The sequence below is a fragment of the Nomascus leucogenys genome, chromosome 11, assembly GCF_006542625.1.
Source record: "Nomascus leucogenys isolate Asia chromosome 11, Asia_NLE_v1, whole genome shotgun sequence".
Lineage (NCBI taxonomy): Eukaryota > Metazoa > Chordata > Mammalia > Primates > Hylobatidae > Nomascus > Nomascus leucogenys.
In genome coordinates, this window is record NC_044391.1 from 93,725,725 (window position 1) to 93,742,355 (window position 16,631).

The 16,631-nt window shown below is 39.8% G+C and overlaps 1 pseudogene; it reads right to left on the reverse strand.

Annotated features, from left to right (window-relative positions):
- Window positions 1–2,039: 2,039 nt before the first annotated feature.
- LOC100580113 lies at window positions 2,040–2,619 on the reverse strand (annotated as a pseudogene).
- Window positions 2,620–16,631: the final 14,012 nt, after the last annotated feature.

Sequence of the window (16,631 nt, forward strand, 5' to 3'; positions counted from 1 at the left end):
CCTTTTTGCATTTTTGGTTCAGTTGTAGTGGATTTAGGCTGAACCACATTCACTCTCATATAAAGGACCTGCATTTGCTTGTCAGTTCCCAGCCTGGGTTAAGGGGTGCTAACTTTGCCCAATAAGATCAATTCATTTGCATGATGTTCTAAATCAATGTCTCTTAAACTCCATTCTGTGCTATTCTCTTTATTAATATTCTGCAAACATATGTAAAATAATGTTATATTTTAGTAGTTTGATGTCAAACAAAATTAAAAGTGATGATTCATTGAATTCATTATTTCTACCAGTAAAGAGAACAGTTAATTTTTTGTTATGTAAAAAGCCAGTAGTTTAATTAAAATACACCACTAAGAGTGAAAGACTGGGAAGAGATATGATTTGTATTATATATTATATAAATTTATATAGTCAGATACCATCTAACACTAGTCAGAATGGCTATTACTAAACCGTCAAAAGATAGCAGATGCTGGCAAGGTTGTGGAGAAAAAGAAATGCTTGTACACTGTTGGTGGGAGTGTGAATTAGTTCAGCCATTATGGAAGACAGTGTGGCAATTCTTCAAACACCTAAAAACAGAAATACCATTCAACTCAGCAACCCCATTACTGGGTATATCCCCAAAGAAATAGAAATCATTCTATTATAAAAACACATGCACATGTATGTTCATTGCAGCACTATTCACAATACCAAAGAGATAGAATCAACCCAAATGCCCATCAGTGATAGACTGGATAAAGAAAAAGTAGTACATATATACCATGGAATACTATGCACCCATAAAAAAGAACAAGATCGGCCGGGTGCAGTGGCTCACGCCTGAGGACATGGATGGAGCTGGAGGCCATTATCTTTAACAAACTAACACAAGAACAGAAAACCAAATATTACATGTTCTCACTCATAAGTGGGCGTTGAACAATGAGAACACATGTTCTTCCCACAAATCATATCTTCTTATATATAGTAAAGTGGGAAAAAATAGCAATGAGTGAAAATTCTGTTGCTGAGAAACTTATAACCTCAAATGTAAACATTTTTAATTCTTTTTTATCACAAAATCAAAATATTTATTTTGTTCTTTTCCATATGACACTGTTAAAACATTCCTACTACAGCAATACTGCTCTCTAGGAGCTTACAATCTAAAATAGTCAACGTTATTTGTAGGCCCCAGTAATTAAGACATTATATCAAATGCAGACTTTTGTTTTTTTTTGAGATGGAGTTTCGCTCTTGTTGCCCAGGCTAGAGTGCAATGGCACCATCTTGGCTCACTGCAACCTCCACCTCCCAGGTTCAAGCGATTCTCCTTCCTCAGCCTCCAGAGTAGCTGGTATTACAGGCATGCGCCACCACGCCCAACTAATTTTTGTATTTTTAGTAGAGATGGGGTTTCACCATGTTGGCCAGGCTGGTCTCGAACTCCTGCCCTCAGGTGATCCAGCCTGCCTTGGCCCCCCAGAGTGCTGGGATTACAGCTGTGGGCCACTGCGCCCAGCCTTGGACGTTGTTTTCTAATGTTCTAATGTTAATGTTCTAATGGTTCTAATGTTAAGTTTGAGTTCTGGGTTTAGTTGGGCAAGAATTTCCCTCAGCTGCCATCAATCCTGGCTGAAGTTAACCCCTTTCCATCACTGACCTAGGGCAAAAAAAATTTACTTACTGTCTGTTAAACATCCAAAAAGGAAGCAGATAATCAAGTCAATGAACAAAAAGCTACATGGATTAGATAAGAACATATAACTTGGCTCTAAGATGATGGAGAAGGAAAAGACATCTCATGGGTGGCTTCTCCCTAAGAGAAATGGGAATCTCAGCTTATTAGAAAAAACAATTTGGGAGGTTACTACTTTAGCTCAGAGACTGTAAACTAAACTTCTGTTGAGCAGGTGTGTGTGTGTGTGTGTGTGTGTGTGTGTGTACGTGCATAAAGAGGAGCAAGAAGGGATGATTGGAGCAGGAAGCACGTCTTCAAGTCTTGAACAGCTTCCCACTGCAATCGATAAGGCCATGCCATAGAATTTGACGTCAATGGCAATACTCTGTGATGTCCACTACCACTGGCTTCTTCCAGCTGAAGAGGAAGTATCCTGTACCAGCCCCTGCTGTTACTGCAATGCAGAGATACCCATTGTAGGTCATGAAGATGAGCATGAGGAAGTAGCTTATGACCACCTGGATGATGTGCAGCACTGTTTGCAGGAGGTGAGGAAAGCTCAGCATCTGCTGCCCAACAGTTTTGTGTGTCTACATAAGGATGGTTCCATTTGGTCCTGGGACAGGCATGGAATTGTAGCAAATGCTGACTTGTGACTTACACAGCAGGCACTCTCAGGCTATCTTAAGTCCTTCATAGAACACTGCTAGTATAAACACTGCCACAAAAGCTCCAGCCATTTCTCCAGCTGTATTGATCACCAAATCGGAAAACAGTAGTTCCACATTCTTAAAGCCAAAGTAGAATGTCACAGGCATCATCATCATCATCATGTTGCTGTCTCCTCCACCACGGGAATGTGAGGCTGAAGTGGTTGCGTGATGGTGAGGAAGTTGCATGGTACTGTTGGAGTCCATATAGCTCATCCCCGTATGATGGGAATGATCCATTTTTTCCAGGAAAAGTTGAGAGTCAGCAGAAGATTCTTCCCAGGTTGAGTCCAGCCACTAGCGTCTCTCTCTCCGAATCTTAGCCTGTCACCCCCTCACGACTCCTCCAATGGCCCCTCCACTTCTACCCGGCTCGACATGTCCATGACCACCACCGAGGCTGAGGATTCCCGCCCCCCGCCCAACATTTGTAATTCTTAACTGTGTAGCATATTTACAAAGATTGGAAAGACATTTAATAAAATGTTAATGATAAGACTGTGGGTTGTTTTATTGCCTTTATGCTGTTCGATATTTTTTCAGTTTTCTATGATGAACCTGTCTTAATTTATAAACTGAAAAAAAATATACGTGAATGGTGTTTTAAGGCATCTGCTAAAATGTTAACTAAAAATAGTATCCCATTTTAATTTCAATTCACTGATTCATAATGTTAGTATTAAATATTTTTCTTTTGTGTACTTTTTCAAATAAAAGAGAATTAAAAATTATCTGTTTGGATTAATAATCTTTGGATAATAGTCACCGAAAGTATGTATTTTTTCTTTTATTAAAACCATATGCAAGATCGTAGCATTCTTTATTTTAGAGCAGTTTAGCCTGTGTTAAGCATCTCAGCTTAAGTCTGGCTGCTTGAGTTTATAGACTTAGCTCTGCTACTTTCCAGCCCATAACTGTAGAAAACTACTTCCCCTCTCTAATTTTTAGTTTCCTTTGAATTGGAATCTTAATAGCATCTATATTAAAAAGGTCGTAAAAAAGCAATTTATCATCATTGCCATGATATATGATTAACTTGTTTTTGATTTATGTCTCTGTGGGTCTAGCAATATTATTTAAAGATAATTTTGAAGGCTATTTTACATTAAAAATTATTTATGTTCTGAGCTCTGACAAGTTAAATAGCATAGATCTAACCAACTCCTCTACCACCCAACATTGAAAATCAGTAATAATCTACATTATCTAATCATTATAACAAATTCGTGAAGTCGGCAGAGTGGTATTTTCATTTTACATGTTTGGACACTGAGGCCCAGAGAGGTGAAAGAAGCCCCAGCAGACACAGAGGAGGCCAGAGTAGAGCAGAGGGCTTCCGACTTGCAGACCACACTGGCCGCAGTGTGCACAAGCAATTGCTTTCCAGTTGAGTTTAACTTTTAATTCCAATATGGCCTCTCTGGTTTCTCCTCTGATCTGTGCTGGGTTCATCATTCCATCCCAAGCTCCCACACTCTTCCCATCAACCAAGCTGTGCTGTACAGTGAACTTTCCCACCAACAGACTTATGCTTATCTTGGTGCTTTGCCAGAAGTGGCTACAATCCTTCAAGGCTAAAATCACCTTCTTCATCCTTCATAAAATATTTCCTAATTTACTTCATTTGGTGCTCTGTTTAATTTTACCCTGTTTTAAATCCTGATAACTCTTTGTTTTTCCTCTTACTCAGCACTTACAATGTTCTGTTTTGCATTTCAATTATTTGGGTGTTTGTCTTCTCTCAGCACTTCTGCTATTTATCTTAAAACCCCTTAAACTACCCAGCATAAAAATGACTTAAAATGGGAGATGCCTAATGGACATGTATTGAATGAATGAATGAGTTAATGATGTAGCAGGCAAATAGGTACCTATTTAAAAATTTTTTTTTTCTGAAACAAGCTTGGAGGCACACATCATAATGTATAGAAATACATCCCTTTGCCTGAGTATTTTAATGTAGCAACTGACTTACAGATTCTATCTGCATTTCATTCATGAAAGTTTTTTCAGGTTTTAAAAATAGGAGTCTTGGGCTGGGCGCAGTGGCTCATGCCTGTAATCTCAGCACTTTGGGAAGCCAAGGCAGGCGGATCACGAGATCAGGAGTTTGAGACCAGCCTGGCCAATATGGTAAAACCCTGTCACTACTAAAAATACAAAAATTAGCTGGGTGTGGTGGGGCGCGTGCCTGTAGTCCCAGCTGCTCGGGAGGCTGAGGCAGAAGAATTGTTTGAACCTGGAAGGCGGAGGTTGCAGTGAGCTGAGATCTCGCCACTTCACTCCAGCCTGGGTGACAGAGCAAGACTCCGTCTCAAAAAAAAAGGGGGAGTCTTGTTCAATTGTCCTTGGGTCTGATCTCATTAATATACTGAAAATGAATTTTCTTTCCTTTTCTGGCACGTTAACTCCTACAGACCACAGAGATGAGGCACTCAGAGAGAATTTCCTGAATACCAAACAGATCAGAGAGCGAGTGCTGCAGCCCATTGTTGACAGATACGCAGCCAATCTTTTCCTGGTGGGTCAGAGTGTTCCTGCCCAGGGCAACATCATATTCAGCTGATTTGTTTCACAGACTGCTCAGTATGGTTAGACAGACTGGTTGAGAATGCTGTCTTATATATGGCATAGTGGATGATATAATATTATCTAATGCAAAATGTGATTCTAGAAATTGGGAGAAATATGCATTTCAAGTTTTAATGCTCTTCATCATTTCTTAAGACATGAGTTTTATGTGGTTTTAGATAGATCTAAGTGGTTTATGCAGTATATCTTATCTATTATGAAGTCTTGAACTTCTCGAATATGCAAACTAAAGGTATAAAAATAAATTTGGATTTTTGAACCAAAGAACCTGTGTTTTTGAAAAATAATTTGGGAAGGGGAGAAAATGGTGAGATGTAGGTCAAAAGATACAAACTTATGTAATATTAATAAGTCTAGAGATCTAGTATATAGTAGAAGGATTATAGCTAATAGTATCGTATTATTAACTATATTGTATATTGAAAATTTGCTAAGAGAGTTGATATCAGATGCTCCTGTGACAAAAAAGTAACTATGAAAATTGAAGGATATGTTAATTTGCTTACTTACAGCAATTATTTCACTATGCACACGTGTAACAAAACATTATGTTGTATACACTAAATATATAAAATACAAATAAATAAATAATTTGAAAAATATATTTTATGTTTACAAGATTTTAATTTAAAAAATTAGAAGGCCTGGCTGGGCATGGTGGCTCACATCTGTAATCCCAGTACTTTGGGAGGCCAAAGTGGGTGGATCACCTGAGGTTGGGAGTTGGAGACCAGCCTGGCCAACATGGTGAAACCCCATCTCTACTAAAAATACAAAATTAGCCGAGTGTGGTGGCACATGCCTGTAATCCCAGCAACTTGGGAGGCTGAGGCAGAGAATCGTTTGAACCCAGGAGGCGGAGGTTGCAGTGAGCCAAGATCACGCTACTGCACTCCAGCCTGGGCAACAAGAGTGAAACTCCATCTCAAAAAAAAGAAAAAAAAATTAGAAGGCCTTAGCTTTTCTGGATGATAAGCTACTTCTTATTGTCTGAAATTCTTAGTAACCCCAATGTAAATGAAAGTCAACTTTGCCAAAAAGGAAGTGCAATGGGAATTTCCAGAACATTACCAGCAATGAATGTGTCAGAGGCTTGGAGACGAGCCAGATGAAACTAAATTAACAGCTGGGTGACCTCAGAATATTTGATGAAAAGAGTTTTTAACAGGATCTCCCCCACATCCCAAAACAATCAATGTAGCTCTTAAAGTTGGAGCTTGGGATCAGAAAACTCACCTCCTTTGGGGTAGAGTGATGTGATGAAAAACTATGGACCTTAGAGTTAAATTGATCTGTATTTAAATCCCCCATCTCAGCCGCTTTCCAGCTATGCTGTGGTGGTTAATTTTATGTGTCAACCTGATGGAGCCATGGGGTGCCCAGACATTTGTTTAAACATTATTCTGGGTATGTCTGTGAGAATGTTTTTAGATGAGATTAACATTTGAATCCGTAGACTAAGTAAAGCAGATTGCCCTCCCAGTGTAAGTGGGCCCCATCCAATCTGTTGAAGTCCTGGAGAGAACAAAAGACTGAGTAAAAGAGAATTCACACTCCCTGTTTGACTGCTGGGACATCAGTATTCTCTTGCCTTCAGACTCAGAGTAAGCCTTACACCATCAACTCTTCTGACTCTCAGGCTTTCAGACTCAGACTAGAAGTGTTACCATTGGCTCTCCTGGGCCTCCAGCTTGCCAAATGCAGATCTTGGGACTTCTCAGTCTCCATAATTATATGAGCCAATTCCTCAAAATAAATATTTTTATTATACTAAGATAAATATCACACACACACACACACACACACACACACACACACACCCCTATTGGATCTGTTTTCTCTGAAGAACTGAGACGAAAACATATGTGATCTTGGATAAACTGATTAACCTTTCAATTTCTGGATTCAAAAAGCACAAAATATTGCTGATCGTTAGAGAAAATATTTGTGTATTTTATATGTGTCTATAAGCATCCAATATTTTAAATCTGTTATTGTTACTGTTTCCCTCAGGATTTAGATAGCATTGTTCCAAAAAATAATTACCTTGCTGTTTGTATTTTAGTTTGTAAATGGAAGATGAGTCAATGTAGCTTAAATGAAAAATTTTTAAAGTATGTTCAGTGTTCTTTCAAAAGCCCCGAAGTGTATCTATAACTTTAAATAATAAAGTCTTGAAAATTAAACCAAACTTTGACATTAGTACTTTATATGCACCATGCTCCTTTATTATGTGCTTTGATTTTGAGACATCCTGAATCTTCACTGGGTTTCTGTTGTACCAAACTTGGCAAGCTAAGCCAAGGAGAAAATAGGACATGTCTCTCTCGATGGACAATAAAGTGTTCCCTCTTGTTTATAGCACTCTTTCCCTATTAGGTCATGCCAATTTGGAGACTGAAAAAAACATGGCATTGAGACTACTTAGAGGGCATTTTAATCTGGCTACATAGAACTTCGTGTGCTATTTGGGGCACACATTTATTATGGGCCCCAGTGAATAGAACAAATCCTGACCACAAGGACCAATAGAACATCGTTTATCACATTACACTGGTATCCAACTCCCACTCAGCAAAGCTGGAACAAATAATCCAAGCTTGATTATAATTGACCAGGCTATGGACTCAACCCTAGAAATGAATCTTGGGGGTAGCAATCACTGAGCCCATGTAGGCAACAGGGCCAGACCCAAGTGAAGTGGTGAAGCTGTGAATATTGCCTGTTGGTGACCTTCATCTCCTATTTGTATCCTATTTTCCTCCTTTCCAGGCCAACTTTTATTATGTACCTCGTTTCTTTTTTGTGGTCTCTTTTTTGTGTGGTTTATTCCTGTTGCAGTTAAAGCTGATTTATATTTTGGAATCAGTGGCTTGCTATTTTACCCTTTCAGTTGTATTTGTTTTTTAAACAAAGATGGCAGCTATAGAGCAATGCCTAGCATAAAGATGCCAATTTGGAGACTTTTAGTTCCATCTCTACCAATTAGTTGGTACATAGCCTTTCTGGGTCTCAGTTACTTCTCTGTAAAGTCAGGTCAATAAAAATTACCTCCCAAGTTACAGTGAAAATTAAATAATAACAACTGTAAAAAATGTTTGGTAGGATTTCTAGTTTCTGGCCCAGCATGTAAGGAGGTTGGAAGACACCACTCTATCCTAACAACAAGTATAAAGCTAAACTTAAAATTCAACAGCTCCTCCTGGATCCACAAGATAAGTGAAGTCACAGGGAAAATCACTGCCCCCAAAATTGGAGTGACCAAGAGTTGAATACAGAGAATCACAACACAGCAAACAGAAGCTCGCAAGTAGCCACCTCCACCAGAACCAAAGCCAGAGTAGGAAAAATCTGAACTGTAATTGATGAATTGCTGAAAGTTCAATGTAAAGAACTGATATGGTTCAGCTGTGTCCCCACCCAATCTCATCTTGAATTGTAGCTCCCATAAGCCCCACATATCATGGGAGGGACCCAGTGGGAGATAATTGAATCATGGGGGATGGTTTTTTCTGTGCCATTCTCATGATAGTGAATAAGTCTCACAAGATCTGATGGTTTTATAAAGGGCAGTTCCCCTGCACACACTCTCTTGCCTGCTGCCATGTAAGACATGCCTTTGCTCCTCCTTCACCTTCTGCTGTGATTCTGAGGCCTCCCCAACCATGTGAAACTGTGTCAATTAAACTTATTTTTCTTTATAAATTACCCAGTCTTGGATATGTGTTTATTAGCAGCACGAGAACACAGTAATACAACAACTTTGAGAATTAAAAACTCCAGGGAGACCCAGCTGGGGGAAGGGGACCTACACTTTTGTTTGTCTTACCTGCAAGAGATCTATCAGGTCAGCAGAGTGAATATTAGAGAAAAATCCCCTTGTGCTTCTGGCAGGAAGAGGGGAGGTAAAGGAACCATTTTGAAATACACTAGAGCATTTTGTTCTTCTTAACAAGGTCTTTCCTCCGGATAAATAATTTAACGAAAGCCAAACCTGCTGGGCTTTTATCAGAGCCTAACTGACCTGGAAGAAAGAAAATGCCCAACTCCAGCCTGCTCTGGCCACCCTGTTCCACCAAAGGTGAGGTCGGGAGAACTGAGAAGTATCCATGAAGTTCACAATCTAGAGGCATAGACTCACTAAAAGAGCCCAATCACAGGACTACAGAATGCTTTCTACCCCACTTACACCTTACCACCACACTACTAAGGTCTCGTTTATAGCAGTTTCTTTCACCCAGTACTTAGTTTTCTAGCTATCTAGAAAAAAATACACGACATACTAAAAAGCAAAATAAAGAGTTTAAACAGGCAGAGCAAGCATCAAAACCAGAATCAGATATGGCAGGAATGTTGGAATTAACAGATAGGGAATTTAAAACAACTATGATTAATACACTAAGAGCTCTAATGGATAAAGTACAAAGCATGCAAGAACAGATGAGCAATGCAAGCAGAGAAATGGATATCCTAAGAAAGAACCAAAAAGAAATACAAGATATCAAAAACACTGTAACAGAAAATGCCTTTGATGGGTTTATTAGTAGACTGGACATAGCAGAGAAAAGAATCACTGAGTTTGAGGATATCTCAATACAAACCTCCAAACCTGAAAAGCAAAGAGAACAAAGACTGAAAAAAAGAGAATAGAATATCCAAGAACTGTGGGACAACTATAAAAGGTGTCACATATGAGTAATGAGAGTCTCGGAGGGAGAAGAAAGGTCAAACTACAAGACCCAGCTATATCTTGTCTATAAGAAACCCACTTTAAATATAAAGGTAATATCGATTACAAGTAAATGGATGCAGAAAGATATACCATGCTAACAATAATCAAAGGAAAGTAGGAGTGCTATATTAATTTTAAACAGAGCAGACTTTAGAGCAAGGAAAGTTATCAGCAATAACTGATAGCAAAATATTAGCAGATTGCTAAGGATTTTTGCATGTGTGTTCATGAGAGATATTGGTCTATAGTTTTCTTTAATGCCTTTGTCTAGTTTTGGTATTATGGTGATGGCCTCATAGAACGAAATGGAAAGGTGGAGGTTGCATTGAGCCGAGATCACGCCATTGCACTCCGCCTGGGCAAAAAGAGCGAAACTCCGTTTAAAAAATAAATAAATAAATAAATAAATATTAGCAGATTGAATTCAACAACATATAAAAAGAATTATATATTACAACCAAGTGAGATTTATCCCAGGTATGAAAGGCTGGTTCCACATTTAAAAATTAATGGGGCCAGGCGCTATGGCTCACGCCTACAAGAGATAGCTTGCCAAGTGATGAACTAAATCATGACTAAAAGAAAACTAAAATGGATATTTTGAGTCCTTTTGTAGATTCTGTTCAGAGTATTAGTTATGGGTAAACCACCTTTCTTTCTGTTTTTAAAATAAGAAATAATAAATAACCATAAAAAATTCAAAGCCAGGTGCAGGGGTGCACACTTGGCCAGCTACTGGGGAGGCCGAGGTGGGAGGTTCACTGAAGGCCACAGGTTTGAAGCTGTAGTGCACAATGATCATGCCGATGAATAGTCACTGTGCTCCAGCCTGGGCAACATAGCCAGATACTGTCTCTAAAAATATTTTTTTAATAAAAAATTCAAATGTTTCAGAGGGTAGCAAACTGGGGGATAAAAGTTTTTCTTCCCTTAGGATCTCCATTGCCAGTCCTCAGAGGTAATGAATTAACAACTTTCTGTATAACCTTTAATAATTTTCTTGATTTTTTTTAATTTTTTTGACATGGAGTTTTGCTCTTGTTGCCCAGGCTGGAGTGCAATGGCACGATCTCGGCTCACCACAACCTCTGCCTCCCAGGTTCAAGCGATTCTCCTGCCTCAGCCTCCTGCATAGCTGGGATTACAGGCATGCATCACCACCCCTGGTTAATTTTGTATTTTTAGTAGAAACGGGGTTTCTCCATGTTGGTAAGGCTGGTCTTGAACTCCCAAACTCAGGTGACCCACCCGCCTCGACCTCCCAAAGTGCTGAGATTACAGGCGTGAGCCACCACATCCAGCCAATCTTTAATAATTTTCATATGCACCTATAACATTTTCTTTTTTTCCGTTAGCCCCAATAAAAGAAAATCAGAAAGCAGATTATCTTGTCATCAATACACATCCAGGGATATATTTGATAATATCTAACATTTGACTTTGGTTTAACTCAAACCTTTTTAAATTGCCCTTCTACAGCTTTATTTTTAATAATCCTTAGAGACAAGTAGTAGGACAAACACTGTTACTTTTATTGATTCAATATATGGTTACATTGATGTTTAAAGTCATGTCCACAGTTCTCATTGAGGTTCATTAAATAAATAGTTACATGAAAGTTCCTGCTGTATTGCTTTAAAATAATTGAGGACATTATTCAGTAGGTCACATGTCGGGATTTTCTTTTAGAATTTAGTCATAAGAAAGATGATCAACTCTGAGAAATTGGAAGACTTCTTCCTGTTTAAAATAAAGACTGAGTCACTGACTAAATTTTCTACTTTTTGCCTTGACTGCCAGGGCCCTCAGGGCCAAACTGGAAGTTCAACCACATAAACTGATTTTTCTAGTTAGCATATTTTTGTTCATTTCCTGGGCTATGAGCCTGATATGGTTTGGCTCTGTGTCCCTACCCAAATCTCATTTTAAATTGTAATCCAAATTGTAATCCCCAGGTGTTGAGGGAGGGACCTGGTGGGAGGTGATTTGATCACGGGGGTGATTCCCCCATGCTGTTCTCATGATAATAAGGGAATTCTCTCACAAGATCTGGTTGTTTGATAAGTGTGAGACTCTTGCCCCTTTGTGCTCTTCTCTCCCTCCTGCCACTATGTAGGACATGCCTTGTTTCCCCTTCACCTTCTGCCATGATTGTCAGTTTCCTGAGTCCTCCCTAGCCACGCAGAACTGTGAGTCAATTAATCCTCTTTTGTTCATAAATTACCCAGTCTCAGGTATTCTTTATAGCAGTGTGAAAACACACTAATACAGAGCTACTATTTCTGTGTCACAATTTCATTATATTTTTTGTTTAATTATAAGCTGTTTCGAGTATTTGTGGGGAGTAAGAAAGAGGTTCAGATAAAATGACTTTTAAGATAGGGAACACAAAACACCAATAAAAACTTAAATTTACTGAGATATTTACTGGCAGAGCTGGAACTGGGATTACAGTTTCCCAAATTTTAGTTCATGATATTTCCTCTCTTCTACATGAAATGAATGGTGAGGTTTTCCTTCTTAATCATTTTATGTCTGTTTTTAAAAATATGGCAGTTCCACAAACATCATGGCTGGATGTTGTTTGCTGGAACCTGTGCCACAGCTTTTGAAGGCCACCCCTCCCTACCTTATTTGTTGTTTTCAAAGGCAGTTTTTCTATAATGCAGTGCTGGGTGCCTGGGGTTTGCCGGCAAACAGAACGAAAAGATAAAGGTCGTATATTTCCTGCTACACTAAATAGTCCTTCAAAAATGCAGAACACCATTGTTCTGTCAGCCTTTCTGCAAAGGGATGGCAAATATCTACCTTGAATAAAAGCACGTTAAAAAAAAATAAAACACTTTGGCAAGCAGAGGGGTGAGTCATATTTCAACAAAGGATTAATGCAAGTCCTGTTTTGTTTGTTTTGAGAACTCAGTCATTTTTTTAATCAGGTAGTTATGAGAATTTTAAATTCTATTTTATAAAAAACAACCCAACTTAATCCTGTGATGAACTATGACGTTTATTGACCTTTTATAAAAAGTACAAGAAAGCTATTGATAAATCTTTTCTTTCTTTTTTGTAAAAAAAGAAAGAAAAGAAAAGAAAAGAAGAAAAGAAAAAGAATCCAGATGAAACACAAAACACAAACCGCAGTGTATGGGATGGCGAACACCATTGACTTTCAAGGCGCCCTCTACTGGCAATGGCTTTAAATTTTTAAACGTCTATTATATTATAGGCTTTGGGATTTCATTCTTTAACCAAATAAGATTTTCAATACATTAGTAGAAAGAAAACATATGCAGGAAAAAAAGCCCCAGATATTTTATCTCAGGAATATAAATAAGCAAATATATACAAAAGTATCAGGCATTATTTTACATATCCTGAAAACTATGCGTTAATTGTTAATAGGAAGAAGAATAATACAGTCAGTTGTTCATCAAAGATATATTGAGCGCTTATAAGAGGCACCATGTCAGGCATTGGGGTCACAGAGGTGACGCTGACGTGACCCCCACATCAAGCGTCCTAGTCTTGTGAGGGAGTCAGACCTACCTGCAGACAATCAGCATGTCCTGTGTGGAGTGCAGTGTGAGACCCAAGGAACGACGTCTAAATCCTCCTGAGAAAGGAGTTAGGAAAGGCTCCCGGAGGAGGCTGGCAAAGAAATTCAAGAACAGTGAAAAGCACTCTAAGGAGAAGGAAGGGTGTTAGGTAAGAGAACATGGCGCGTGTGCGGAACACGAGCAGAACCGCGGTAATAAGTTCCGGGTTGGCTGGCTGTACCACAGCACGATGTGCAGGGACGGCCAGGAGAGGATGCTATAGAGCAGCAGCTCTCAAACTTTTCAGTCTCAGGACTTTACAATCTTAAACATTATTGAGGACCCTTCCCCCTCCCCCACGAAGAGCTTTTGTTTATGTGGGCTTCATTTATTGATGTTTACTTTTTTTTTTTTTGAGACGGAGTGTGTCTCTGTCGCCCAAGCTGGAGTGCAGTGGCGCGATCTCTGCTCACTGCAAGCTCCGCCTTGCAGGTTCACGCCATTCTCCTGCCTCAGCCTCCAGAGTAGCTGGGACTACAGGCGCCCGCCATTACGCCCGGCTAATTTTTTGTATTTTTAGTAGAGACGGGGTTTCACCCTGTTAGCCAGGATGGTCTCGATCTCCTGACCTCGTGATCTACCCGCCTCGGCCTCCCAAAGTGCTGGGATTACAGGCGTGAGCCACCGCGCCCGGCCGATGTTTATTTACTTTTAAGAAACTGTTGGATGGGCATGGTAGCATGCACCTGTAGTCCCAGCTACTTAGGAGGCTGAGGTGGAAGGATCACTTGAGCACGGGAGGTCGAGGCTGTTTGCCAAGATTGTGGCACTGCATGCTCCAGCCTGGGTAACAGAACAAGACCCTGAGGAAAACAAACAAAAAAAGAAGGAAGGAAGGGAGGGAGGGAGGGAGACCAAACCTGATAAATTTGAAATGTAGTTATTAATGTATTTAATTACATGTTATCTTAAGCTCTATTTTACAAAAGAAATCCTGAATTTCTGAAATACAAATTAGTGAAAAATGTGGCATTGTATTATTTTTATATATATACATATATATATATATATATATATATTTTTTTTTTTTTTTTTTTTTTTTGAGACGGAGTCTCGCTCTGTCGCCCAGGCTGGAGGCAGTGGCGCAATCTCGGCTCACTGCAAGCTCCGCCTCCGGGTTCACGCCATTCTCCTGCCTCAGCCTCTCTGAGTAGCTGGGACTACAGGTGCCCGCCACCACGCCCGGCTAATTTTTTTTTTGTATTTTTAGTAGAGACGGGGTTTCACCGTGAAAATTTTTCTTTAATGGAAAACACATGAAGTAGAATTTTGTGATGTTGATATTTGTCAACTTTTAAAACTATGGACAATTCAGTGTTTGCGCCAGAAGGAAAATAAAAGTCAAAGGGGAGTTTTTTGTTGAGAGGACAAATTTGACTATATTTATAGAGCTAAGAGGAAGGAGTGAGTAGAAACAGAGAGTTCAAGGTACAGGAGAGAAGGGAGGTACTTTAGCAAGTCCTTGAGTGAGACAATAATGAATTGGATTAAGGACACAAATGGAAATACTGGCTTTGTCCAGAAGGAAGTTAACTTCATTCTGGGAGACTGGTGGAAATGATGCAAGCAGGAGAGATGTTACTCAGCTTAGTAAACCATTTATCTTAAAGTACAATACTTAAAATAACGTTAACCTGCGGCTAAGCAAAATAAGTATTATTTCTTGATTTCATAAATTTAACTGGAATAAAAAACATTTTTTCTATGAAAAAAATAATGAAAACAAAAAGGGAAAACCACATCTTAAAAGTGGTAGATTGCTGTTGGCTGGGCGCGGTGGCTCACGCCTGTCATCCCAGCACTTTGGGAGACTGAGGCAGCTGGATCACGAGGTCAGGAGATCGAGACCTTCCTGGCTAACACGGTGAAATCCTGTCTCTACTAAAAATACAAAAAATTAGCCAGGCGTCGTGGCGGGTGCCCGTAGGCCCAGCTACTTGGGAGGCTGAAGCAGGAGAATGGCGTGAACCTGGGAGGCGGAGCTTGCAGTGAGCCGAGATCGCACCTGTGCACTCCAGCCTGGGCAACACAGTGAGACTCTATCATATTAAAAAAAAAAAAAAAAAGTGGTAGATTGGTTTGTCTGGTTAAAATTTCTCAAACTCTAGGCCAGGCACGGTGGCTCACGCCTGTAATCTCAGCACTTTGGGAAGCTGAAGCAGGCAGATCAGGAGGTCAGGAGATCGAGACCATCCTGGCTAACATGTTGAAACCCCATCTCTACTAAAAATACAAAAAATTAGTCGGGCATGGTGGCGGGTGCCTGTAGTCCGAGCTACTCGGGAGGCTGAGGCAAGAGAATGGCGTGAACCCAGGAGGTGGAGCTTGCGGTGAGCCGAGATCACGCCACTGCACTCCAGCCTGGGCAACAGAGTGAGACTCCGTCTCAAAAAAAAATAAAAAAAATTTCTCAAACTCTAAAATTGACTTCAGGCTGGGCATAGTGGCTAATGCCTATAATCTCAGCACTTTGAGAGGCCAAGGTGGGAGGATTACTTGAGCCTAGGAGTTTGAGACCAGCCTGGCCTACATGGTGAGACCCCATCTCTTAAAAAAAAAATTCCGTGGAACACTTACAGCATATGTTAGATAGGTCATTCTTTTAGTGCAGTTTACAATGGTTTATTCAACATAGCAAAAACTATCTGCTGAGAAAAATTTAGAACAGACTTGAGTTGTGGGAAAAGCGAAAAGAACTTCATTCAAAAGCATTTTTTGCTTCAAAATTTGGTAGTTAAAAACAGGGCTTCTTTTCAGTTGTTTAATTTTGTTTGGAAATATTTACTTTTTAGTCTTAATTATATTTGACATAACTTACTTCTTAAAAAAGAAGGGCAATAATACCCCAATTCTTATAAGTTTAATTTTTCTTGGTGAGGACTTATTCAAAATCAACTTTAAAAAAACCACTCGGGCCAGGTGCGGTGGCTCACACCTGTAATCCCAGCACTTTGGGAGGCTGAGGCAGGTGGATCACTTGAGGTCAGGAGTTTGAGACTAGCCCAGCAAACATAGTGAAACCCCATCTCTAATAAATACAAAAATTAGCCAGGCACAGTGGCACGTGCCTATATTCCCAGCTACTCAGGATCCTGAGGCAGGAGAATTGCTTGAACCTGGGAGGCGGAGGTTGCAGTGAGCCGAGATCATGCCACTGCACTCCAGCCTGGGTAACAGAGCGAGACTCAGACCATGTCCTCTCCCTCTTACTCCCCACAAAAGGAGAAGAACATGGCAAATGGCAGTTACAGCGAAGCCATACCCTCAGGAAGGAGGCTTCAAAATCATTTTTTCAAAGTCTACTGTGTGCCCTGTGCTAAGTGCTGAGCAAA